This window comes from Talpa occidentalis, unplaced genomic scaffold (genome assembly GCF_014898055.3).
Source record: "Talpa occidentalis isolate TD23 unplaced genomic scaffold, MPIMG_talOcc4v2.1 talOcc4.8, whole genome shotgun sequence".
NCBI classification, from domain to species: Eukaryota; Metazoa; Chordata; class Mammalia; order Eulipotyphla; family Talpidae; genus Talpa; species Talpa occidentalis.
This window is the reverse complement of record NW_023605194.1, coordinates 96741903-96767647: the sequence shown is the minus strand read 5'-3', so window position 1 is coordinate 96767647 and position 25745 is coordinate 96741903.

The window sequence follows — 25745 nt, the reverse complement described above, 5'->3', positions numbered from 1 at the left end:
CCTCTTGAAAAACAGGACGATAGTCCCTCTCTGATTAGGGCTTTGGGATAAGGGAGAGCTGTATCTGGAAACACCCACACACTGTCCAGTACAGACGAGGCACTCAGATATCAGTCCCTTCCCTACCTACAAGTCAAAACAACCACAGTTCATATCCATGAGCATTTGAGAGAGAAAGGGCTAAAAAAAGAAATTATTTGACCAGATCACGTTCTTGATTCAGGAGACACCAAAAACAACGATGACAAAATAAATTGAAGTCCAAAGACAAGAGACAATAAACTGGAGAATTTACTTTGGTATTTGTTATTTTTACTGTCACAATTTATTTAATTTATTTTTTTAACATCACTGGTATTTTTTTTTTAAAGATTTATTTTTTGTTTATTTATACAAGCACTGGGTACAGTCAGAAGCGCAGGAGGGTGAGAGAATTCACCAGAGCCAGAGTGGGGAACAGAACAGACAGACCGACGAAATACACTGCTGAGGGGAGCAGTGGGCGGCAAGAGAGGTCTGCGCCATGTGGGACCCTCCTCTGGTGGCCAGGGAGCAGCCGGGGATCGAACTGGCGCTGCAGAGGCTGCGGGCAGCTTCGCAACCCAGTGCTCAACTGCTATGCCACCGGGGAGACCCTACTGTCACAATTTAATTGTTTACTATAAATGTGGCTTTTATGATATATGCTCTACTAGTTATTATTGATCCTGTGGAATTGTGATAATTTCATTTATGATGGTTTAAATTGTCTCCAAGTTAAAGCCCGTGACCTGGTTAAGTCATGCACTGTGTGTCTACATCTTTGTTCTCACCAGGATCTTAATATCTTTGGTTCCTCTCACACATTTCTCTCCAGGTGTGACCCCAGCAGCCTACATGAGTCCACTAATGTTTTCTTTTTGATCCAGTTTAGGAAAAATCTATCCGTTATGTACATGTACCGAGAATGGTTAAACCTCTCAACATCTGGTTAATGGCAAAGACAAATCCCAATCTAGTTTTCCTGGTATATCAGGCATCCTTTCTATTTCTTTCATTACAAAGTACTGAGTCAGTAGTTTTTCCTGTTGTGAAATAGTGTTTTCCCAAATTCAGAAAAAACACACTCGAACATAACTGTACTCTGATACTGCCGTGGCGTGTGGATAGAGGAAGTTATTGAGATCTTCCTGAACAAATTTTGGTTCAAGAGAGGAGTCCAGTACCAGTTACATAAGAACAGCAAGTCCTCTGCTCTGAGCACACCGTGATGCCCTTGGGCCAGAAGGTGGCAGGCGTTTCCAAATAGTAAATCTAGGTTGAAAAGCGTTTGAAAATTCTTGTGAAGAATAGCGTGCATATCTACAAACATATTAAGCCCCCTCATTCTTTTGCCTTTTATTCTAAAGGCACAGTAACCAGCCACTGAGAGAATGAATTCTCTGAAGATAAATGCTCCAAGAAAGCAAAAGTTTCTGGGACTCCCCCTGTTCCCTTCCTGCCTAGTGTTTTGCTTTCATCACAAAGGAATAAGTGGGAGGGAAATATATGTTAGAACATCCCAGAATGGGCTGGAACATTCAGTTCTTCTCTGATGATTGCTTGACAAGCTAAATTACGAGCCAGCAGGAACAGGGACATATTTATATCTTTGTTTCCACTTTTGGACATTTATCTCCGGAAGTAATGCGCAGTAAAGTAATATATATATATAGAGAGAGAATATATAGAGGCTATCATAGAGACCTACTATTTTAAATCGCCTAATTGCGTTTGTCATTTTTGTTAGAGCTGAAGTATGGGAAGATTCAGGAAGGGAGGTAAGGCCCTTAATTGGTGCTGTGGTCTATATTCTTTTATGTAACAGCAGACTCTTGAAAAGCCTTACATAAAGAATGTTAAGACTGATCAAGTGATATAGGCAAATCCAAGTGCACATGACTCGTGCTGGGAACTATGGCTAAAATAACAATGTCATTTTGAAGGGCCTGTTTCTAGAAGATTCCTGAGTCCTTAATCTTGATAAGATCCAATCATTAAATGAGTGAAATTTTTGCTATAAAAAGGTTAAGCAAAGCTCACCAAACTGCCACACTGGCGCAAAAAACCTAAAGTGAGTGGGTAGGTGGGGGAATCAAAAAAGCAACCTATTTGCAGCCAGGCCTTAAACTTGAAAATTCTGTTAAAGCCCAGTGCTGTATATATCTGAAAGCAGCTCTGACCCAAGTTTTGGAAATTACTTGTTCCACATTAAGCACTGCCTCTAATTAATCAGTTAACATCAAGAGCCTTGTTTAAGGAAAGGAGAGTTTATGCTCTTCCTTGGCCTTGTATTAAACTGCAGGCACCAGGAATTCAGGGCTTAAGCAAAGCTAAGCAGCTCAGAAGAGGCGCAGGTGGCTGCTGGCTGTAGGGGGTGTTGCCTCTGGGCATGGGGCTCAGCCTGGGCCCTGGAACTGCAGAGCCCGCAGGGCTGCAGAGAGCACACTGCGGTACCCACTGCAGCAGCCTGCGGCCCGCCCTGTTAAAGGCACAGCACTGAATTTCCTCCTTGGAGCTCCATTGCAGACACGCCTAGAAGGATCAGACAAAGAGCAAGTTTTCAGCAGGAACTTCACTTTATCTTAGGAAGGACTCAACCTCCAGACCACAGTGTGGGTAGGGCAGGAAGCAACTACGCTCATATAATGCTCAAGTTGCTACAAATGGCAGGATTGGTTGGCACCCAGGGCCTTTTACTAATTAACAAATCTTGTAGCTGCGTCCATATCCACAGATGTAGAGCTACTCTGTTCTTTTCAATAGTTAGATATTTGCTTTTATAGATATAAAATAGGTAGGAAAGGGAGATGTTGAACATTTTAGGCAAATGGAGGTACATTCTCAGGGTGAAAAGTATGAAGAAGGTCTGGTATTTGGGGGGACAGCAGAAAACTTGGTGCAGAAGCCTAGGGTGCAGGTGATGGAGTGGGGGTGAGGCTGGGACATCACTGCAAGGCTCTGTGGTTGGAGCCCAACTGACCTGGGTGAGAACTTGACTTATGGAAGACTGTCCACTGTGCTTCTTTAACAGGAGCAGTGAGCTCAGAGAGGTTAAGTGACTTGCTCAAGGCCACACAGCTAATAGTGCCAAACTGGGACTCAAACTTGGGCAACTTAGAACCAGACCAAAGTCCAGAGTCTACTTAATTTCTATGCAATTCTGTTTCTACATAAATAATTAGACTTTGAGGTGGAATAGAGTTAGAACCAGGAGAAAGTAAAGTACTATGAGATGTTAAGGAGATAAATTACATCCAATGGAAGGAGAGTTTTAAAAACACTACAGAGGGAAATTATATTACAGAGGGAAATTATATGTGCAAACTAATCCTCAGTGCTATCTGCAGATGTTACCCACCAGTTCTTATTTGTCTATTATGAGAGTACTGATCCTTTTCTATTCCAAATTTATCCCATTCATTCATTCATGTATGCATACATTATTTTTGAGCAATTACTGTATGCCAAGTATTCAGCTGGACTGGACATTAACGATGGACGCATAAGATTTGTTTTTATTTTTCCCTGTGAACAAAGATAAATACTGAAACACTCCCTTCTAACATCCGAGCAGTAGTCTAACTCTGACCTCCCAGATTAGTAAGGAGGACTTCAAGGTTGAGTGGAAAAGGAAAAAACTTGCATTTAAGAGAGAAAAGGGAAGAGGCCAAGGCCCTTGTCGAGTGGCTGAGCCGCTGTAACCCCCCCTCCCTCTGCTCCAGAGACACAAGAAGCACCAGGTCGGGCCTCCTCAGGGGACCCTCATTCTTGAGGAGGTGGAAAGGAATGCTGATTTTGCTTTTAATGCATGTATCTGGAGCACCGGCAAGCATGAAACCCTAATACTCAATTGTGTGGTCTATGAAGTGGGGTTAATAATAAAGTGATTGCCCAGAGTCCTGTTACCTGGCATGTTCCTGGCATTGCTTGGCAAATTGAATGAGCTAGTACCTGGCCCTCGATACACGTGGAAAAGAGAGGCAAGAGGAGGGGTTTATTAGAGGGAGAGATTGTGAATTCTGAGTTCAACTTGCTCAACAACAACAGCACCATGTTGCAGAGTCTGCCTCCAAATAAAACCACAGAGGGCTCCAGTAAGAAGCTAGGAGAACTGGCAGGGGCACTGACTTCTGAAGCCCACCCTACTGCAGGACTTTAGCCAGTCACCTGATTTCTGGAGCCCTAGTTCCTTTGGGGGCAAAAAAAGAGGCTAATAATATTTCTTCTTGTAGAATTATTGTGAGGGTGAGATGAATTTAGAGGCTCCCCCAAAGAATTCAGTGCAAATATTCCTCTCCTTTCCTTACCCCAGGTCAGAGGCATTCAGAGGCTGGAGGCAGCCACTGGCCCAGAATCTTCGTCCCAGGCATGGGATGGGTTTCCGCAGCCAGGGAAGCTCCCAATGCAGCCTCAGCCTGGGCAGTCAGGAGGGCAGCAGCAGTTTTAAATTCTTTTTCTGTTTGGAGAACAGCTTGGAGGAGGGAAGGAGGCAGGGTGGGAATCCAGAGAAGCACTTTGTGAACAGTGTGAGGGAGAGGAAGAGGAGTCACGGCCGTTTTCTGTGTGAGGAGCAGGGGCAGAAAGCAGAAGCCTGGCCAGTGACAGGGGCCTGGGGATCCCCTGCTGGTAGGTTACAAAGGGCCTTAGGAGCAAGACAAAAGAGTCACCTGGATGGGGTGATGCATTCAGCAGGGCAAGTGGCAACTGCTGAACAGGAGTAAGGTAGGCCTGGGGAGGAAAATAACTGCTTAAGAACCTTTTAGGCTTAGAGAGGGCCAGGGTGACATTCCAGCCTGACTTCTTACTAACTCCAGACTTTTCACCATCGTTCTTGTTGCTCTGAGCTGGCATAGAATGAGGCTCCCTCCCCGTTCACCCATTCACAGGGTTTTGGGAGGATGAAATAAGTTCTGCTCAATTCCTATGGCAGACGCAAGGTTCAGAGCAGGCCCTCGGTGGGCGTCCTGTAGGAGGGGGCGCTGTCTGCCTTGCTTGCATTTATTCCTCTCGTAGCTCACTTGCTATAACCACCTCTCAGAGGACAGAGAGGACAGAGCACACAACATCGGTGTTGTAAGTGTTGAATAAATTGAAACATATATATATGTACAGAATACATATTATTGAAAATAGGTGTATTATGTGTATGGGGAAGGGGCTCCAGGAGGAGAAAAGATTAAAGAGACAAAGTTTGGGGCCACCCCTGGTGGCGCAGCGGTTGAGCTCTGGCTTGCGAGGCTGCCTGCAGCCTCTGCAACGCCAGTTCGATCCCCCACCACCGGCGAGAGTCCCACAAAAAAAAAAAAAAAAAAAAAAAAGAGACAAAGTTTGGATGGAATTAGCTTTTGAACAAGATAAGGTGGTGAGGAAATCATGGAGAAGAATGGATCACTAGATGGAGGAATGAGTGAGGAGCTGGGCAGGAGCAGAGGAGGAAAAGGCAGGGGACTGTGAGAACATTGGCTGTGCAGGAGGTCCGATTCTGAGAGTCTGCCTTGGCAGTAACTCACAGAGGACACTGAAGGTCACAGAGTCTTACATTGGTCTGATATAGATGTGTCCTACGGCCAAAAGGATGAGAAAATAAAAACGATGCTTTTAGACAATTAATCTGGCACTGGAGCGCAGGATCGATTAATGAAGAAAAGAACCCCAATCAGTTAGGAAAACTATGGCAGCAGTCTAGACATGAGACATGCAAGTCCTAAAATATGAATGTGTCTGTGTTTAATGCCAATCCACTTTCTGACCACCTGCTACGTCGCAGAACCACTTTAGATGCTTCTACTGAGTAATCTTTTTAAATTTAACAAGCTGCAAGGATGAATCTTTATTCTTCTTTTACAGATACAATTCAGGCTTAGAGAGGTTATATAACTTGTGAAAATTTACAGTTTGTAAATGGCAGATGGGAGACTGGATGTTGCATCTTCTAAGGATGAACCACTATTTTCTATGTTATACAAGAGTTGATGTTCCAATTAAAAGATCCTGTTGCAAGTGAGGGAGGGAATCATAAAAAAAGAAGTGCATAATTATTACAGGATCAGGAAAATAATCATCGGGAGCTCAATGGCCAGGTGGAATATAGGAAACAAAGCAGATTTGAGTTTTGTTGTTGTTGTTGTTTTTTGTTTTCCTAATCAGATATAAATGAGTTGGAAGCTGGATGGGAAGAACTTTTGCTTTGGTGTCCCCCAAAAAAGATAACTTGAAGATAAATATTTGAGAAAGAACGGAGGGATTCTATTGGGACAATTAATTGAAATTGAATGTTTGGAGAAAAAAATTGTAAAGGATAAATCTAATATATATTTGAATAATAGTGTCTTATGAATGGATGTTTAACTATTTTAAATAAATTTAAAATGTGCACTGGTATGCACTGTATACACTGTAAAAAGCATTTCTAATAAAGATTCTAGGGAGAGAAATGAAATATTATAAGAAGCTGTGAGGAAGGAAGGTGATACAAAGCTTAAGATTTTACTATTGTACATAGCTAATTTTTTCTTAGAAAAAAATATTTTAAACATGAACAGTTATTTACAACTTAAAGTTTCGAATTGTGGACCTATGCGGGGTTTAAATTGTTTCACTATGAATAATCTTCAAATTTTATTTCTTTGGAATTTAAATGTGCCTCCAGTAATTCTTATTTCAAGCTCAAAGCACTCAGCACAGGAAAATTAATGGTGGCAGAACAACTGAAACATTGTCCTGTCTCTTCAGAGATAAAGCAGTTGGTGTCAAATGAAGTCAATGAATAGTGTCAGTAGAATCAGAAACCTGAGGTAGAGAGCACTTTACAGTGATCCCAGAGGTCAAGGAAAGCCAGAATTCTCAGGGATTTGAGGATTCAGATAAAGATCCTCTTCTTTATCTCTGAAATTCAGTTGATAGAATAAAGAAGTATTTTCTGAGTCTCTCGGGTATCATGCACACATGGAGCATATGATGCCAGCATCGATCGTCTAAGATAGTAGTGAGAAAGCCCCAAAGGACAACTAAATCTGAGCTGTCAGGCCCACCACTTCACACAGAGTTCTCAGCATTTGCAGCCTTGGAGGATCACAATTTCATTTTCATTTAAATAGTTGGTTGCCTACTAAGGATACCTATGATCATAATGGTTTAAAAAATCAACACTATACCCATTTTTGTTCCCCACCCCACACACACCTACCAGCCAGATGTTCTACCACATCTGGATTCCTTATGTGTCCTAACTATCACCTGGCCTGGGCTCTCTGCCTGAAAGGTGCATGTCCCACTGGCCCAGCCATGGAAGGATGATTCAAAGGCCTGACGCTGCAACTCCTCTTTCTCCTCAAGCCCAGCTTTGTTGTCATTCTGACCCTATTTACTAGGATGTAGGACTTTGCTAGGTTTCCATGGAACTTCCCTATCATATGAATAGTGAGATAACTTGAGTTATTTGAGATCAAAGAGATTAATTAGAATAGACAAAAGGCTGAGGGAATCCTCACCCAACCTGAGTATTGGGTGAGGCAGGAGAGGCAGGAGAAGAGACACGTGGAGTTTGTCTTCTAGGAAAAGAAGGCAGGACAGAGTAGAAGATGGGTTGGCCTGAAAGATCCTTCGATCCAACAGTATTTCCTTCTCAGCGGGCATGTTTCAGACACAGTATGAACCAGGTCTTATCATGTAACATCTGGCTTGATTTGGTCTTTATGATTTAGTTCTTAGGTGATAAGCTCAAAGGTATCGGAACCACCGTAGTCTTGTCCACATTCCAAATGCCTGCCATTCAAAAACAAATGTTTGTTGCATTGAAAGTGATTATAAATGCTGGAAGTTGGTTTTTATCCCAGTATTTATAGACAATAGCAGAATTTTGGAAAGGCACATTACCCCCACCCCAATACCTAACAGTGCATTTATATTGAGCTCAATTTGCTCTGAAAAGGAGTGTATTGTATTGCAGATACAGGATTTTACTGCAGCAGCAGCAATGAGAATTTTCAAGCAAACAGCTGACTCACTCAAGGAATCATGATGCTCAATCCTCTTTTCCTTTTTCTCCTCTTAGACCTAACTGTTCCCTCACAGATGGAGCTCTGTCCACCTCTGTCACCTGCCATCTACTCTAACTGAGATTCTATTGCTTTACTGAGATTCTATTACTAGAGGTGACTAAGAGTAGCATTTCAGTAATACCATAATCTCCAATGTGTTTTTATTTCTCTAACCTGACAGCACTGAGACACTCTGCATAATAATAATATTATTTTTACTAAGTATCCACAGTAAATCTTTTCTTCAAGGAAGCACTGGTGCCTTTAGTGACTTCCTCCCTATTTATCATATGATCTATGAAATTGCTTCTTAGGATAAAAAGCCTTGAGACAAGTAAGAATCAAACCATTTATTAAAATACGTTAGACATTATATATGAGATAGCTGGAATAACCCATGCAAAAGAGCTGAAGCTGGTGACACAAAGCTGTAAAAGAACCACATTTTAATTCAAATTCTCTGGCAGTCAGCACTTTTTTTATTAAAAAAATTACAAGTTAGATTATACTTACATGCCTCTCAACAAAGATTCACTGATAGGCTATTTCGTGACTTTGACCTTATGGATTGTACACTCTAGTTAAGAGAAGACCCATAAACAAAATTTACACTATAGGTTAAGTGCTTGAATACCAATATATACAGCATGTTTATCCAGTTAGCAAGCAAATGGAGGAAGGTAGGGGATTTGCAGAGCTGTGATTCCTCCAAGGAAAATGTCCTTTTTCAGGGAATGTGCCAAGAATAATTAGCTTATAAGTTGCAGGAAGCAGGTATCTCTCTTCCATCTTTGATGAGGGAGCAGACGTTGCCCACTCATTGCACTCAGGGCATAAGACTGGGCTGCCTCTGTTGTATTATTTTCTATGATTTGGATTCCTCATTCATAAAATAGGACCAAAATCTTTATTCTATGACTTCCATAGAATTAAATGAGGTACTGAAATTCCATTAAGGAAAAAAGTAACAACAAAAATGACTTCTATTGGTGAGTTCCCTTAGATGTAGTTCTTCCTTTTAGCTTCAATTACTGTATTAACTTTCTGTTCATTCTTGTTAGTTTATTTAAAACCCCCTATGGATGAAGACTAATTTTTTAAATAGAAGGTGGGAGCAGCATAAACTTTAGAGTCCAAGGTCCAGTTCCAGCTCTGCTGTGTTGGGCAAACTTCTTAATTTCTCTGGGCTGCCTTTATTTCTGTGAATTAAAAGGTCTAGAGTGCATGATCAAAAGGTTTCTTCTAAGCTTTGACATCTGTTGATTCTGAAATTTATAGGCCCAAAAGGGAGAGAAATTAAAAGTCATGGGATTCCACAGAGAAGTGATCGAAAAGAAAATCCAAGTCTTAATGAGAAGAAAACTTAATGGGTGTCAAAAAAAATTGTGTTTTCTCACACGGATATATGGATAGTTAATTTATGACAAAGGATCCAATGCATACAATGCAGAAAGGAAAGTCTTTTCAATGAATAGTGTTGGGAGAAGTTGGCAGCTACATGCAAAAAACTTTCTCATTCTACTAAAAAAAAAAAATAAAAGTGGAGCAAAGTCTTGGATGTAAGACACAAAACATTAAACTGCGCAGAAAAGGAAATAAGAGTGGGTTGGGGGAGAAGATGGTGGACAGACAGGATCCTTGAGTCATCATTTCCCTCAGGAACACCAAGGATAAGTGCCAGATGGAGCAGCCACATCTACAATGGAGCTGGGGAAGGAAGAGCAGAGTCTCAGTAAGAAACAGAGGCAGAAACCATCAGAAAAAGAAGGAAACACTGAAAAACAGTAAGTCAGTAATTGTGCCAGCTCCCTGGAGGGCCACTAGCTCTTCCCCGAGCAGTCCCAATAAAGGAACTTATCTGGATCTGAGATGTTGGGCACAGATGGGCATCTGCCTTTAATGTTGAACTGACCATTGCAGGACAGGCTTTGGCTCATCCCTTAAAGAGCTGCAATTTACCATGTTCAGCACAATATGGCTTGTGACTGCCTGGTAGGAAGGCAACTTGATGGACTTTTTTTTTTGAATTTTTAAAATATTTTTTTACATCATTTTTCATTTTTGTACAATGTATGCATTTTCATCTTGGTTATAGTCCCCATAAAATTCCCATGGATAGAGCTGGAAGGGCATGCTCAGCAAAATAAGCCAAATGATGGACTTTCACAGAAGGCTCCCTAATGTCATAGGCTCTAAAATATTTTCAGGCCATAGCACGTCTTCTCAAAAGAATCCTACAAACCCATCAGCCTGTCTTCTTCCCTTTATCCTTTATAGAGAAATAATCTAATAACAAAACTCCTGTTAGGTCCACAGAGCTGTTAATCAAATATGAAGAGGTCATCAGTTGGCCTAGATTAACAGAATCTCTAAATCATACATATTCAAAAGGCTGTAAGTAGGATCTGGGTATCTTAAAAAATTTCTAGTGAGATGATCAAATTAATACCAGTATAATAAATTAGACTTACTGCTGCTTATTTTAAGAGATGGTCATCCTTCTTAAAAATCATGTTTGTAAAAGATAGTAAATCCCTTTAGGCATAAGAGAGCAACCAAGATTCTTTGGGGTGGAACAAGTTATCAAGAATGGCGTATTTGCTAGAGGTTGGACTTCCCTGCTGGGCTTTCCAGATTCAGCTGAGTAGTGAAGGAAACCATCTGCATTTACACATTTTAGAGGGCTTCTCTACAGCAGTACTGGAACAGATGAATCAACCATAGGCAGCCATAGCCAAGCATTTAGTATCACAAGATATTTGGGGAACTCTGTACTGCGTTTTTAGACAGATTCATTGATCCTAATCAAATCACCTAGCTTCACTGACTTCATGCTGTTTAGATCCAGGCTTATTAACATTAAAGGCTCTCTCATCAATTCTGCTTTCTAAGTACTACTGAAAATAAAAGGGGTTTATTGATCATAAAGCTTAAGCTCGTAGGAACCCAAAGCAAAAGCCCAGATGGAGGCCTTGACTATAAGCCCATGTTTTTTTTTTAATTTTAATTTTAATTTTAAAAATTTATACATATATATCTTATTTTTTACATCATTGTTCTTTTTTTTTTTTTTTTGTGGGACCCTCGCCAGAGGCCGGGGAACGAACTGGTGCTGCAGAAGCTGTGGGCAGCCTCTCAGCCCAGCGCTCAACCCCTGCGCCACCAGGGGAGGCCCTCATTGCTCATTTTTAAACAATATTTGCTTTCCCCCACCCCCTCAGGTGTAGTCCCCATAGTTTCCTTCCCCAAGGCACCCGTGCACCATCACCTCAGTCCCCTGTGCTCCTCCCTCCCTCCCTCTGATCCCTCTCCCTCCTCCTCCCCTGCAGGATGTCTCTGAGTTATAATTGTCCGTTTTTGCTTTGTTGTGTTTTGTACTGTTATTATTTTTCACACTGATGTCTTGTTTGGTTCCCCTATATTCGTGCTACAAGTGAAACCATCCAATATTTTTCATTTTCCTTCTGTCTTATTTCACTGAGCATAATTCCTTCTAGTTCCATTCATGTTGCTGCGAATGGCATGAGTTTATCTTTTTTGATTGCTGAATTTGGATCCTTTTATCCATCCTCATAGCCACAAGGTTTGAAGCAAAGGGCAAATGGAATGTGTCCATGAACAGTCACCCTTGTAGTCACTACTTATTATCTGCAGAGGTCAAGATATAGGTTGATATGCACTATTGGCTAATTGCCCCAGTGATCTAGCACCTTCTTCATGTCAATTTCAGTTCTTAACAAAGAAATTTCAAAGTGGCCACTGCTGGAATTCTGATAGGGAATGTTAATGGCTTGCAGCAGAACACTGCTGGGCAGAGAATGTCAGGGAGAGATTGCTGTGATGGTGGCTTTTGTTCAGAATGCCAGTCACAGAAGTCCTGCCTTGGAAGTTAACGCATCTGAACTCAAGAGCGGCTCACTTCTCTATTAAATGGCACTTTCTCTAGATTGCTATTAGCAGAGATTTCTTAAGTCCTGAGAAGCCATTAAATAAAGCAAATGCCCAGTCAACTTTTCATACATAATGCCTGTGTGCTTTAATCAGTCATGTGTGGACACTGTGACTTTTAAGTGGGCCAGTCATGAGGATAGGCATTGACACTTGAAAAGCTGGAAGGGACCTCAGTCCACTCACCTAAGCTGTAGGGGGCGGGGGCGGGGAACTGGAGCCAGAGTGGTTCAATGATTGACCTAAAGTTACACAGCACTGTGTCCCCAAGGCCTGTCTGCCAGCTCTTGGTGCAGGAGTCCAAACTCACTAAAACGAAGGCATGTACCACTTGGTCTTTCTGGCTTTCAAATGTTAAGTCAGTCTGTGTATGCACGTGGTCACGTCAGTCGAGTGTGATGCACGTGCCCACACAAAGGGGTCGACACCAAATGAGGGGAAGTCTCCAGGTGGAAGAGATGTTTAACCTTTTATGGTGCTGATCTGTATCCAAGTGTTGGGTAATGAAAGTATCATTTTGACAACTTGAAAGAAAATAATCATATTAAAATCATGTTAAAAAACTCAAAATGCTTTGTCTGTCTGCCTGTTCTGCTCCCCGCTCTGGCTCTGGTGAATTCTCTCACCCTCCTGTGCTTCTGACTGTACCCAGTGCTTGTATAAAGAAATAAATCTTTAAAAAAATCTTTAAAAAAATCTTTTTAAAAAATATTTTAAAAATTCAAAATGGATTGGGGCCTCCCCGGTGGTGCAGCGGTTGAGCGCTGGGTTGCGAAGCTGCCCGCGGCCTCTGCGGCGCCGGTTCGATCCCCGGCTGCTCCCCGGCCACCGGAGGAGGGTCCCACATGGCGCGCAGACCTCTCCTGCCGCCCGCTGCTCCCCTCAGCAGTGTACTTCGGTCCTTCTGCCTGCTCTGCTCCCCGCTCTGGCTCTGGTGAGTTCTCTCACCCTCCTGCGCTTCTGACTGTACCCAGTGCATGTATAAACAAACAAACAAAAAAAAAAAACCGAACAAACAAACAAACAAATAAATAAATAAAACATGCCTCTATTTAAAAAAAAAAAAAAAAAATTAAAAAAAAAAAAATTCAAAATGGATTAAAGACTTGGATGTAAGACCAAAGCACCCTACTCATTGTAGGGGGGGGGTGTCCCTCTGACCCCTCAGCTGGATGGACCCCATGGACTCACAGAGGGCAGGGACTTATCTCCTTAATTACTCTGCATCTTCACAGGAGGGTCTGTCATAAAGGAAGCCTACTGAGGAGGAGGTTTGTTGAATGAATCAGGGAAACAACTTGTGAATAAATGTCATCAGACCAGAAATGAAAAAACCCAACAACACCAAAATGAATGCCCACACTTGGGACTTCTACAGCTGCTCTGAAGCTCTTGCCTTCAGCCTCAGAGCTCCTACTGCGGCCTCAACAATGTGACTGTGGTCCCAACCACCTGCAAAGGAAACAAAGAGCAGACCCCTGGAAGATGGGTCACTCAGGAAGATCCTCTCTTAGGAAGATACTACCACTCACTTTCTCTTTCCTAGAAGCTGCAAATGTCCCTGGACTCCTATTAGGCTAAGATGGATCTTTTGACTTGTCCGTCCTTTAGCTGGGGATGTTCCTCAGGGTTGCCGGCTTATTCCGAGAGAACTCTAGTTATCTCCAGCTCTGAGACCTCAGAAAACTTTTCTTAATATATCCCCAGAATAAGGTTCTTATGTGTGAATAAACCAGACCTCAGTCATCCATAATTAATATTTTATTTCTCCTGAAACGTGCTGGACATTTTTAGCTCCACTGTGTCCTACCACCTTGTTTAGCCTGGTAGGTGATATACACAGAAAGGGAGTGGCCCCTAGAGATGGTGAGGATTTGCACACAGAGCAAACCCTGGGAAATGCAAGAGACTCCAGTGGGGGAGGGAGCCAGGCCTGAGGAGCACCTTGTCGGGAGACTGCTTAGGGAGTCATTTTGTCTCCTGCAGCAACAGAAGCATCAGGCTGCCAGCTGACCAGTACACCTATTCCTGGACTATGGTCTAGTCATTTAAAATGGAAAAAGCAGAAATGGGTGGACTGATTTGTGGTTTGAAATTAAGTCCTATATTAAAGAATGTATATTTTTCTGCATCACCCTTTCTGTGCTACTGCTTTTTATTCTCTGCAGAGCTTTGCAAGGAGAATTGCTGATTCATTCTATTCTCCTTCTCACTGTCTCCGGGAGGAGTGAGTATAAATAATTTACATTAAGATACCAAGACTAGCAGCGGTTTTGAATTTGTTGCATTCCTGCCCTGAATTGCTTTTGTGACACTGAATTCAACTAAAAAGGCCACTGAGGACTGCTAGAAGCTTTTAGTAGGTTCCAAACTAGCCCATTTGTTGCAAAGTCTACCCTAGAAGGTGAAATGAATATTTCATAGTGCTTCCAGTTGGGTATGTGGAATGCAGACATTTACAAGGACCAAGACTGGAATTTAAATGGAGATTCTGGGTTAGCTTTAAATAAAAAGCCCAGAACAGCATTAAAGACCACACAGATGGTTACATTGTTGGCTTATGTGTTATATATGAAAGGTAAAACGTTTTAGATATTTAAGATTCAAGCAGATTTTAGTCACTGATTAGAGGAATTCTTCTTAATGCAGTTATCCTGGTCGGTGATGTCACCTGAGACTCCAGGATTTCTTATAGATCAATGAAAATGAGCTGACTCATGCCCTGTGGACCAGGCGGCCAGGACCTGACAGAAAACAAAGAGAAAGTGAGACTTGAAAAATGGGAAGAGAAAGAAGGCCAATCTCCTGTTTCTCTTTCCATTTCTGCCTCTTTATCCTTTCTATATTTGTCTATAACCTCTGCATTCTATCCTCCACCAGGTTCTCTAATCCACGCCCCATGACTTTTATGCATTCCCAGTTGCACTTTCAGACTCTTTCTCATTTGTTGTTCTCTCTCATGAGACAGTTTTGCATTTGTAACAACTTTTTGTTCCAAGTAAACAAGCATAGGAACATCATGCTGGTTCCCTTAAACAAGGAAGGGATAAAGAAAAATTGGAAAGTGGTTTTAATGTATCTTCTATTAAGAGAGATGCTCATTTAGTAAGAAGACTGAAGATGGGAGCACTGATGCTGCTGCACCCTCTTACGGTGCTCATGAAAGGGCACCTTCCTGAAAAGCCCCTGAATCTTTCTTAACTCTGTACTTAACCACAATGAACTTAGCAGAGTTGGCACAGATGAGTCAATTTGTTAACTAATTTAGTCATTTTGGTGGAACTCGGGCTGATTTCAAGTGTCAGCTTTTAAGCCACTCGGGCATCCCTGGGTGCTTTACCCAAGGTGGCAGCAGCACATAGGACAGTTGAATGCACTAGATGACAGGGACCACATTGTGACTTGCTGATTGTTCTGGCTGCTTGTCCTCCTAGCAAACTCACTGCATCGGAGAGTTATTCTTGGAGTCCTCAAAGTACTCTGTAAACAGCTAGGCAGCCACTTGAAAACGACAATATCTGAGGGTTTTGGTGTCTCTCTAGAGAAGAATTTCCAGAAGTACCAGAATGAAGGCAGCATCCAAACTGCTGGACAGAACAGGGCCAGAGGCAGTGGGCAGTCTCGGAGAGCACGAAAGCTGCCCTGAGCAGGGAAACAGTAGGTTTTTTAGTTCTTTTTTTCCTTTCTGGGTGGGGAGGGTTCCCTCTTCATTATGTACACCATGCTCCCATCACTCCCCCAGGCTCAGGGACTAATTGGAATTATCTTGCCCTCCATCTTTTCCAGCATGTGTAAGGGGGAACTGTAATTAAAAAACTCTTCCCAGTCCTCTCAGACCTACCAGACCTCCTCTGTTCCTTGAAACAAAGCGCCAGCTTGATCCACTTGCTCTGTGGGCTGGCAGGAATGCAGCTGTGCTCCTCTGGGGATGTGTGAGAGCCCCTTTCTTTCCCTGACATAACCACTCATTTTTATAACTTGGGATATTGACTTCAGTTATCTTTCTCCAGAGACTGAATTCCTCGTGGGAAGATTCTTGGTACTAATTGAGATTATTAGGCAGCTACCTGTCTTTGATGAAAATGTCTCCTCAAAGGGGGCCACAACTGATTGTGGGTTCTGCTTTCCACAAGGCTCCAAATAAGGCAGCCTTTTCTATCTTGTTCTCCATCTACTTGATTATCAGGGTTTCTGTGAAAAGACATGCATTTCTCTGTCTATGTCATTCTTAGCCTTTGACCCTTGTGGTCTGGGTTCAATTTCTGTTACCATGTTAAAGGAGCTCCTTTGGAGGACACCAGTGTTGCTTTATAAATCAAACAATCTATTCGTAGCTCTTCATTTTCTTGGATTTTACAAGAGATTTATTTATTTATGCATACAAGAACTGGGGTACAGGCCAGAGGTACAGTGTGGGGGATGTGTGAGAGGAGTCACTAGAGACAGAGTGGGGAGCAGAACAGGCAAATCTACTGAAATACACTGCTGAGGGGAGCAGTGGGGAGACAGGAGAGGTCTTGTGTGCATGTGGGACACCTCCCTGGCTGGGATAGAACTTATGTTGGAGCAGCTGTAGATTGCTTCATAGTGCTGACACTTAACCCCCAGCGCCACCAGGGAGGCCCCCATTTTCTTGGATACTTAACTGAAGTTGACAATATTGATTTAGTTCTCCTTTCCCACATCCCCCCCAACACTCTGGCCACTCTCCGACGCAGTGAAACTATCCTCCCTGGGCTCTCGGTACACTTCACTCTTCTGCCTCTACTGCTATGCTGTCTGCCTCAGACTCCTGAGCTAGTTCTTGGCTCTTTTTTTGATTGAGAATTGAGAATCATTATATTCTTTTACTTTAGTTGACATTGCTATCTCCATGGTTGTGTTTCAAATCTATATCTGCATTCTATTCCACGAAAGAGTAACATATTGAATACCTACCCCCAGATGGTCCTAGGTGAAAGGCTTCTGTCTCCAAACCACGTTTCTTTCCTGAATGCCATTTTTTTACTCTTCCCAGAGACTATGGATTATTCCATGTGGATGCTTCCATTGTATTCCAGTCTCATTAGAATTATACTCATTGCCTTCTTGCCCCAAACATAATCAATCTCTTCATTTTCATTCTGTAAGTGGTGTCACCATTTTGCAAGTTACTCAGATTTAATGATCTAAAACTTCCTATGATAAAACTCTATTTTTTCATCAAAATATCTCATATCCATCCTCCCTATTGCTCCACTATCCTCAGGCCTCCATGCTGCTTACCCAGATTGCTTTAACTTCCTTGTGCTGCTGCACTATATCTTCTGCTTTTACTCCTATCTTATCTGGATGTGTATTTTATCATGTCACTTGCCTGGAAATAAGACTCAGGAAATCTGTATATGTAATTGCTTCATGTCAAGGCTTCTTAGTCCAATGTTTAAGGCCATCTGCCTATACTTTCAATATTACTTACTACGCTTTCTCAGCTTGTGTGATTTGACTTAATCACATGGTCTTGCAGCCCACCAACTCCCCATGCTCAGCTCTACTGCTGCACAATAATCCATCTCACCTAGAATGTCTTTCTCATACTTGCCAATCTAGTCAAATTATAACCATCATCCAAGATTCTATTTGCATACAATTTCTTCTATAAAATCTTTACAGGTTATGCCCATCCAATTTATCATTGCTACATGCAATTAGTCACTTAATTTTTTTGTCTTATGTTTGGTAGTTTTATCTCTCAATTTCATTGTAAGTTTTTTTTTGAGAGATGCTTTCATCTAGTTTTTGGCATTCTCCATGGAACTCATCATAGTCTTGGAAAATAATAGGTATTCGATAACTACTTCAAATAAATACTTCAATGAAAAATTCAATGAATATTTGATTTATTATGCCCTAATTTAACAAACAAGTATTTGAATAAATTGTTGGATGAATAAATCAAAGGTTGATTGATTTTACTGATTCTGTTTAATGCTGTGCTCACTCTTCTGCACTCCAATTTGAGCGGTGAGGGGCACGTAATGTTATATTCCCTTCTGCTTCCAAATAATTCTTGGAATAGACTCCAATAAATAAACTGTTGAGGTCAAAACACGTCTTCAATCACTTTCAGGTGCAATTATGGTGAAAGAATTTTAGCATCTGAATGTTAATGACAGGGTGAACTCCCGCCAAATGTCTTTTGCTTCGAAACATTAAATAAACAGTATAAATCTCCGTGGAAAGGTAGATTAAACCCTGGCACTCTTCCTAGAAATGACACATCAAACACTGAATCATTTTTCCCTTAAGTTAAGAGAAGAATAAAATTTCAGAAACAGGACAAGTAGCACCTCCAGTCTGGGTTCTGCTTAGTACCAAGCGGTTTTTAGGGATTAAGTGAAGGAGGAAGTAATAATACTGTTGCTCTTATTCTGCCTTGAAGATCTTTGAGTAATACAAGTTTCAGTATTTTCTAAAACTTTGTTCTTCATTCAGTAAGAGTTACACTTTGCCAAAATGTCTCACCTTAGTTAACTAGCTGTATTGTAACATAAATATTGTCTTGGGCTAAATTTTATCTCTGTAAAATTCATATTTTGAAGCCCTAATCCAAGTGCTCTTAGGTCATGACTGTGTTTGAACATAAGGGCATTAAAGAGGGGGTTAAGTGACAAATGGGTCTGTTGGAGTGAGTCTGCATCCCTTTTGCCTGGTGTCATAAGAAGAGAAATCGTGGACCACAGGGAGACACCAGGGGCACACAAGCAGAGACCACTTGAAAAGGCAGCAAGAGAAAATGAGGCAAAGAGCCCAATGAGATGCCTCAGAGGAAACCAAGCCTCCCAGCACCTTGATCTTGGATTTCTAGTCCCTAAATTTGGGAGGAAATAAATATCTTGTTGTTTAAGTCACCCAGTTTGCAGTGTTTGTCATGGCAACTCAGGCAAACTAACATCAACAACTGTCTAGGTGTCTCCAGACTCAAACTGCTGGAAAGCAGGAGTCACATTTCATTTAGATCTGTAATGCCTCACACAAAAAATTGATAATAATGAACTTACACAGAGTCATGGAAATGAATTAATAGCTCATTTGACCAGTTAGAAACCTCAGTCTTAGAATACATATTGCCTGAGTATCTACTGTGTGCTCAGTGCTATTCTGGATGTCCTGGTTTGTACTAAGATGAGTAAAACACAGATGCTCTCTCTGGTGAAAGTACTTTGCACAGATCATTATTGAAAAATTTGCAATTTCTGCAGACACACTGCCATTATTATATATACAGAGATGCGCAAACCAAACCCACTACATGCAAAATCCCCAGGAAACAGATTCAAAGGAGAAGTTGGCACTACTCACACTGTTCCATGAAGGGATTATTTCTGCCTCATTTATTGTTCTATTCCCAGAGACTTTTATAGAGGTACAGAATAGGGGATCGGTAAATATACGATGAATGAGTACAGTAAAAACAGAGTTAGGGTATTTTGCCAGTTGGTATGAACAGTTGCTTTAGTTCCTGGAAAACTTGGACTCTGTGAGTGAAGAAATTAAAAACATGAGTTTTTCCTAAAAATGACCAGAAAAGAATAATCAGGCTTTCTCAAAGAGGCAAATCTAGACTGAACATTTTAAATTTGGCACTATGTGATTAAATCATGGCTATTTTCAGTCACTGATTGACCCTAAGTTGCTCCTAAACTAAATAAAATACTTTTAACATAACATGCATTTATAGGCTATACTTGGGAAGAAAGTTCTTTTAAACAGACTTTGAATATGAAAAAAGCAAGGACTGAATCAAGTTTCCTTCACCCAAATATCATGTCACCATTGCAAAGGTGTGTTTCTATTATATTTGTTGCTCTGTCTGTTTATTCCTGCCTCCACAGGAAAACATGAATAGTATAATCAGAGTCCCAGAAAACTTTAAGAATTCTTGAAATATGCAAAGATATTGTATCAGAGTTACAGAAGGCAAAAATGTGCTGTACAAAACAAAAATGTGCTGTACAAAATAAAAATGGCTTTTGCAGAAGTAGGTGTAGTTGGGGCAACTTTCAGTTCAGAGCAAAGAACAAGCAGAAGGCTTGGTACCTATGGCAAGAGAGTTAATCCAAGAGAAAGAAAAGCATTTTAGTGTGATTTCTATTCATATTTTCAGAGAAAATTGGAAAGACATTGCATCTGTAATAAGGACTCATCTGGAAAGTCATAAAAGAATATGTTAATCTTTCAAATAAAAACTTAAGCAACTTTCAGAGTTCCAAGTTTCTGATTTAGCCACTGCACTTTCTGCCTCATCTAGGAGGAAGTTAATTTCTGTTTGTAGAAATGTGCTCAGATACAATGGACTCAGATGGGTTCAGCTGGTACCTTGCCTTGCGGGCTGTCAAACACTGAATCTCACCCTGATTATACCTACATTCACTCGCATGTACTTCCAAAGCTTTTTGGTCAATTAAGACTAAAAAAAAAAAAAGCAACTTATGAAATAGACACTTAAAAGCAAACAAAATACACATTTATTAACCAGATGTGTTTATACAGGAAGGAAATAATAGGTTGTACACTAATCATTAATAGCAGTCAGCTCTGGGGAGGGAAGGAGAAAGTTGGGGCGGGGTCGGATTAAGGTTTTTATTTTTACATTCCACTGCATAACATTCTGCAGTCTGCTGTCTTGGAAATATCGCTTTGTCATTGCCATAGCCATAGCACTGCCCTTGTATGCCTGTTTCTCCCTGCACTCAAGTCAGGAACTGTGTCTGGCATTTGATTAACAATAAAGGTAACATTTTGTCGTCATTAGCAACAAATTGCTGCATAACAATGATTTCTTTAAAAAAATATTTATTTATTTTTGCATAGAAGAAGTAGGGTGCAGGCCAAAGGTGTGGGGGGTGGGAGGATTCACCAGAGACAAAGTGAGGAGCAGAACAGGCAGATCTCTGGAATTACACGGCTGAGGGGAAAAGCAGGTGAGACCAGAGAGGTCTGCAGCGCCATGTGGGTTAGCTCCCTGGTGGAGGATGGAATGCAGGTGTTTGTGGTGGCCTTCACAGTGGTAGCACTGAGATTTAACCCCGAGGCCACCAGGGAGGCCCCCACAATGACTGTTAATGGATAGACTAGACAGGTGAAAAGCATGGTTGGGGTGACAGTAATAGAATAGACAGTCTGAGAAGCAAACCTGGATGGTCTGGCTCTCACAGGGGACACAAGAGCCTCACAAGAGTATCTAGTCTGTCCAAGGACCTACTCTTCCATCAGGCCACCTCAGCATTGTCCTGAGTGTCCTTCCATTGAATTCCACAACCTTCCTTCACATTATAATTTGTCTTGCCACACAGATTTATTATTGGGGGAAAAATACTCCAGATGCTTGCTTGAAATTTGAGAATTATATTTTTTGTCCAAATGACCCCATTGACAACAGATTTTTACACACTTTTTTTGTTGTAATGTTGGTTATTGTTCTCCACAGAAACAGAAATGCCAAAACTGCCTCATAAAGAAAGCAGAGTCCAGGAAGCCAAATAAATGAAAATAAATCTTCCTCGCAGTCCCCCTAACCCAGGACTAGGAGCCACGTGACATGCCTTTATTTGTTCAGGCTGTATTGCATGTAGGCCAGATGCCTTCCAAATATTTAAAACCCAGTGATGGAGATAGTAATAAATAATGTATTTCCTGCAGACAGCATCTGTGTCAATCATGTGGGATAATGGTTCTGGGGTCCCCCGGTTCCAGAAAGGGCCCACAACTGGGATACAATCAGCAGTCCCATGTGGTGTGTGAGACAGTGCGTCTCTGATGCAAGCCGGACTGGCGGCTCCAGACTCTGTAACCCCTGGACCTGCCAAGTCCTCAGCAATATTCCTGCAAACAGAGAGGAATCCCAGGAGTATGACTTAGATACTGAAGGCATTTATGTGATTAGATCTGCACCAATTAAATCATGATCAATGTCAGGATGCCATTCCATGTGGCTAAAACACATCACCGAGGTCTGGGAGTCACAACACTATTTCTAATGCTTTCACAGCAAAGCTGAAGCAACTGGCAACTGACAACCCCAGCAGCTCAGCAGATCTCCAGTTAGCAAGTCAATCCCTAGGATGGAGGAAACTGCAGTGAAAACCAATCAGATCTAAATTTTAACCTCCCTTCTCTTTTTTTTTTTTTTTTTTTTTATAGAGGCATGCTTTATTTATTTGTTTGCTGGTTTCTTTGTTTGTTTTGTTTATACATGCACTGGGTACAGTCAGAAGCGCGGGAGGGCGAGAGAATTCACCAGAGCCAGAGCGGGGAGCAGAGCAGGCAGAAGGACCGAAGTACACTGCTGAGGGGAGCAGCGGGCGGCAGGAGAGGTCTGCGCGCCGTGTGGGACCCTCCTCCAGTGGCCGGGGAGCAGCCGGGGATCGAACCGGCGCCGCAGAGACCGCGCGCAGCTTCGCAACCCAGCGCTCAACCGCTGCGCCACCGGGGAGGCCCAACCTCCCTTCTCTTTAATGTAAATATTAGCTGATGTAGCCCTTAGAAAAAGTGTACACATGCTTATATATAAGAATAAACATTCCTGGGGTTCCCAGTGGCGCAGCGGTTGAGCGCTGGGTTTCGAAGCTGCCCGCAGCCTCTGCAGTGCTGGTTCCATCCCCGGCCACTAGGCAAGGGTCCCACATGGCGCGCAGACCTCTCCTGACGCCTGCTGCTCCCCTCAGCAGTGTACTTCTTCGTCAGTCTGCCTGTTCTGCTCCCTGCTCTGACTCTGGTGAATTCTCTCACCCTCCTGCGCTTCTGACTGTACCCAGTGCTTGTATAAATAAATAAATAAATAAATCTTAAAAAAAAAAAAAAGTAATCAAAAAAATTCACAGAGAAATTCTATCCCAAAGGTTTTTTTGTTGATAAATCATTTTAAAATATATTTAATGATGAAATACTCTCAATCCTACAACAATTATTTCAGATGGTAGAGGGAATGGGAAATTATTCCATTGTATTTTTGTGAGGCCTGCACAATCCTCATAAGAAAAACTGACAAAGACCTAAGAAGAAAAAATTATAAGTCAAGATCCCTCACATAGATGAAAAGCCACTAGCAGATCAAATCCAGCAATAATATAAAAAATGTAATACATAATGATCAGATGAGGTTTATCTCAAGAATGTAAATAGGCTTAATATTTGTAAATCAATTATTATAATTAGCCTCATTATCAGACTAAAGGAAAAAACACGATCATCTCAATATATGCAGATAAATCACTTGATAAAATTCAACAGCTATACATGTTTGAAATTCTTACCAATCAGGGAATCAAAGGAAGCTTCATCAATTTATTTAAGAACCTGCATGAAAAACCTGTAGTTCACATCTTATTTAACGGTGAAATGATGTGAAAAAGAGGAAAAAAACCCTTGTATTCAACATTGCACTGAAAGATCTAGCCAGCAAAAAAGTCTCCTAAAAGATATTAAAGGGCCAAAGGTTGAAAAAGATGCAAAATTCACATGACTATATATTAGGAAATCACAAGGAAACTATAAGTTACTTGAACTAATAAATTTAATAGTAAAGTTAAGGAATACATATCAATATCTACAAACCCATTTTATTTCTGTATACCAGCAACAAAAAATTGAAAAATGAAATTTTAAAGCAATACCATTAGCAGTAGCATCAAAAAACTCCCCAGATCAGAATAAATTAAACAAAAGATAGGCAAGATCTCCACACTGAAAAATGTAAAACATTGTTGAGGGATATTAAGGAAGATGTAATAAATGGAGAGGTATAGCATTATCATTGATGGGAAGACTCAAGTCATTAGGATGTCAGTTCTTATCACATTGATTTATAGATGCATGCTATTTCAATTAAAGTCCCAGCAGGCTTTCATTTGTGTAGCAGTTGATGAGCTCATTCCAAAATGCATATTGAAATGCAAAAGAGAATATATCTAGGGCAATCTTGAAAAATAAGAATATAAGTGGAGGATTTATTTACTAGATTCCAAAATGTACTTCCATCAGTTAAGTTTTATCAAAGATGCAAGAAATTTAATGGGGAAATAAAAGTATTTTTAATCGATAGCTCTGGAACTGGAAAACCATATCAATATTCACTCCCCACTGAATCCCAACCATGTTTCATCCTTGATCCACATCTTACCACATCCATAAAAAACAATTTAGCATGCAATTTAGACCCACAGGTAAAAGTTAAAAGTATGAATTTTTAAAAAAACTTCAGAGAGTATCTTCAAGGTCTTTGTAAAGATTACTTAGGACACAAAAATCATCAAAGAAGAAAAACCGATGAACTATTCTTCATCAAACATTTCTGCTTATTGAGTGACAATGTTGAGAGTGTTGAATGTTAAGCCACAAACTGGGAAAAAATATTGGAATTCTTTTTTTTTTTTGACAAAAGACTTATATTGTGTCCACATAAAGAATTCCTCCAAATCAAAACACAAATAGCTCAATATTGAAATAAGCAAAAATATTGAAATACTCAGCAAATGAGAATATATGAAGAATTAATAAGTATATTAATAGGTATTCACCATTAAAAAGTGGATAAATGTAAATGAAAATCACAATGATGTGCCACTAACATTTTCGTGATGGTTAACATTAAAGAGACTGACAATATAGGTTGGTCAAGTTTATTAGCAGTGAGAATTACTGTATTTTCCTGGTAAAAGTTCACATTGGTACAACTTTAACAGTGTAACCTGAAAGGGGGGGATTCCATGTCTCCTGCCCCACCTAATGAGGGGTAGAAACTAAAAAGGACTTGGGAGAGAAGACTTAGAGAGGCACATGGAACAGAGAGACAGGTGAAGAAGAAGCCACTTACCTTAGACTTGCACCAGGGACTTGGGGGACATGGAAGGAGACACTTAAAAGAGATGTGAGTGAGAGACCCATGGGGAGGCTGACAATGGAAGCCTTTATTTTGACTTATACTTTGATTTTGCTCCTTTCCTTCCATATGTGCCTGGTTCCTTCTTTCCAACATTCCCCACCAGAGGGTGCCTCAGACTTGTGGCAAGCTTTTGGACCTCAGTTGCCCTCCTTTGGGCCAAAGGGGTTGGGTCGCTTTGGGTATTTTATTGGAAGCTATTATCCTTTCTTGTTTCTATTGCACACTAATCCTATTGACTTTTTTTTTTTTTCCTATTAAAGGTCTTACACCTTAAGAATATGTTTTGTCTTTATGTGGTGGATGGCAAAAACTATTTAGAGGATGCAAGGTTTGGCATGCCCTTCAGTCTTCCTGCTAACACAACGACTTTGGAAAATGCATTGTCACCTTCAAGCAAGGTTTAGTAATGTTTCTATATGTCTACATATGACCCAGTAATTCCAGTATCTCTTGGGGCCTCCCCGGTGGCGTAGCGGTTGAGCGCTGGGTTGCGAAGCTGCCCGCAGCCTCTGCAGCGCCGGTTCGATCCCCGGCTGCTCCCCAGCCACCAGAGGAGGGTCCCACATGGCGCGCAGACCTCTCCTGCCGCCCGCTGCTCCCCTCAGCAGTGTACTTCGGTCCTTCTGCCTGCTCTGCTCCCCACTCTGGCTCTGGTGAATTCTCTCGCCCTCCCGCGCTTCTGACTGTACCCAGTGCATGTATAAAAAAAACAAAAACGAACAAACAAATAAATAAAAAAAAAAAAATGCCTCTATAAAAAAAAAAAAAAAAAAAATTTAAAAAAAAAAAAAAAATTCCAGTATCTCTTGAATAAA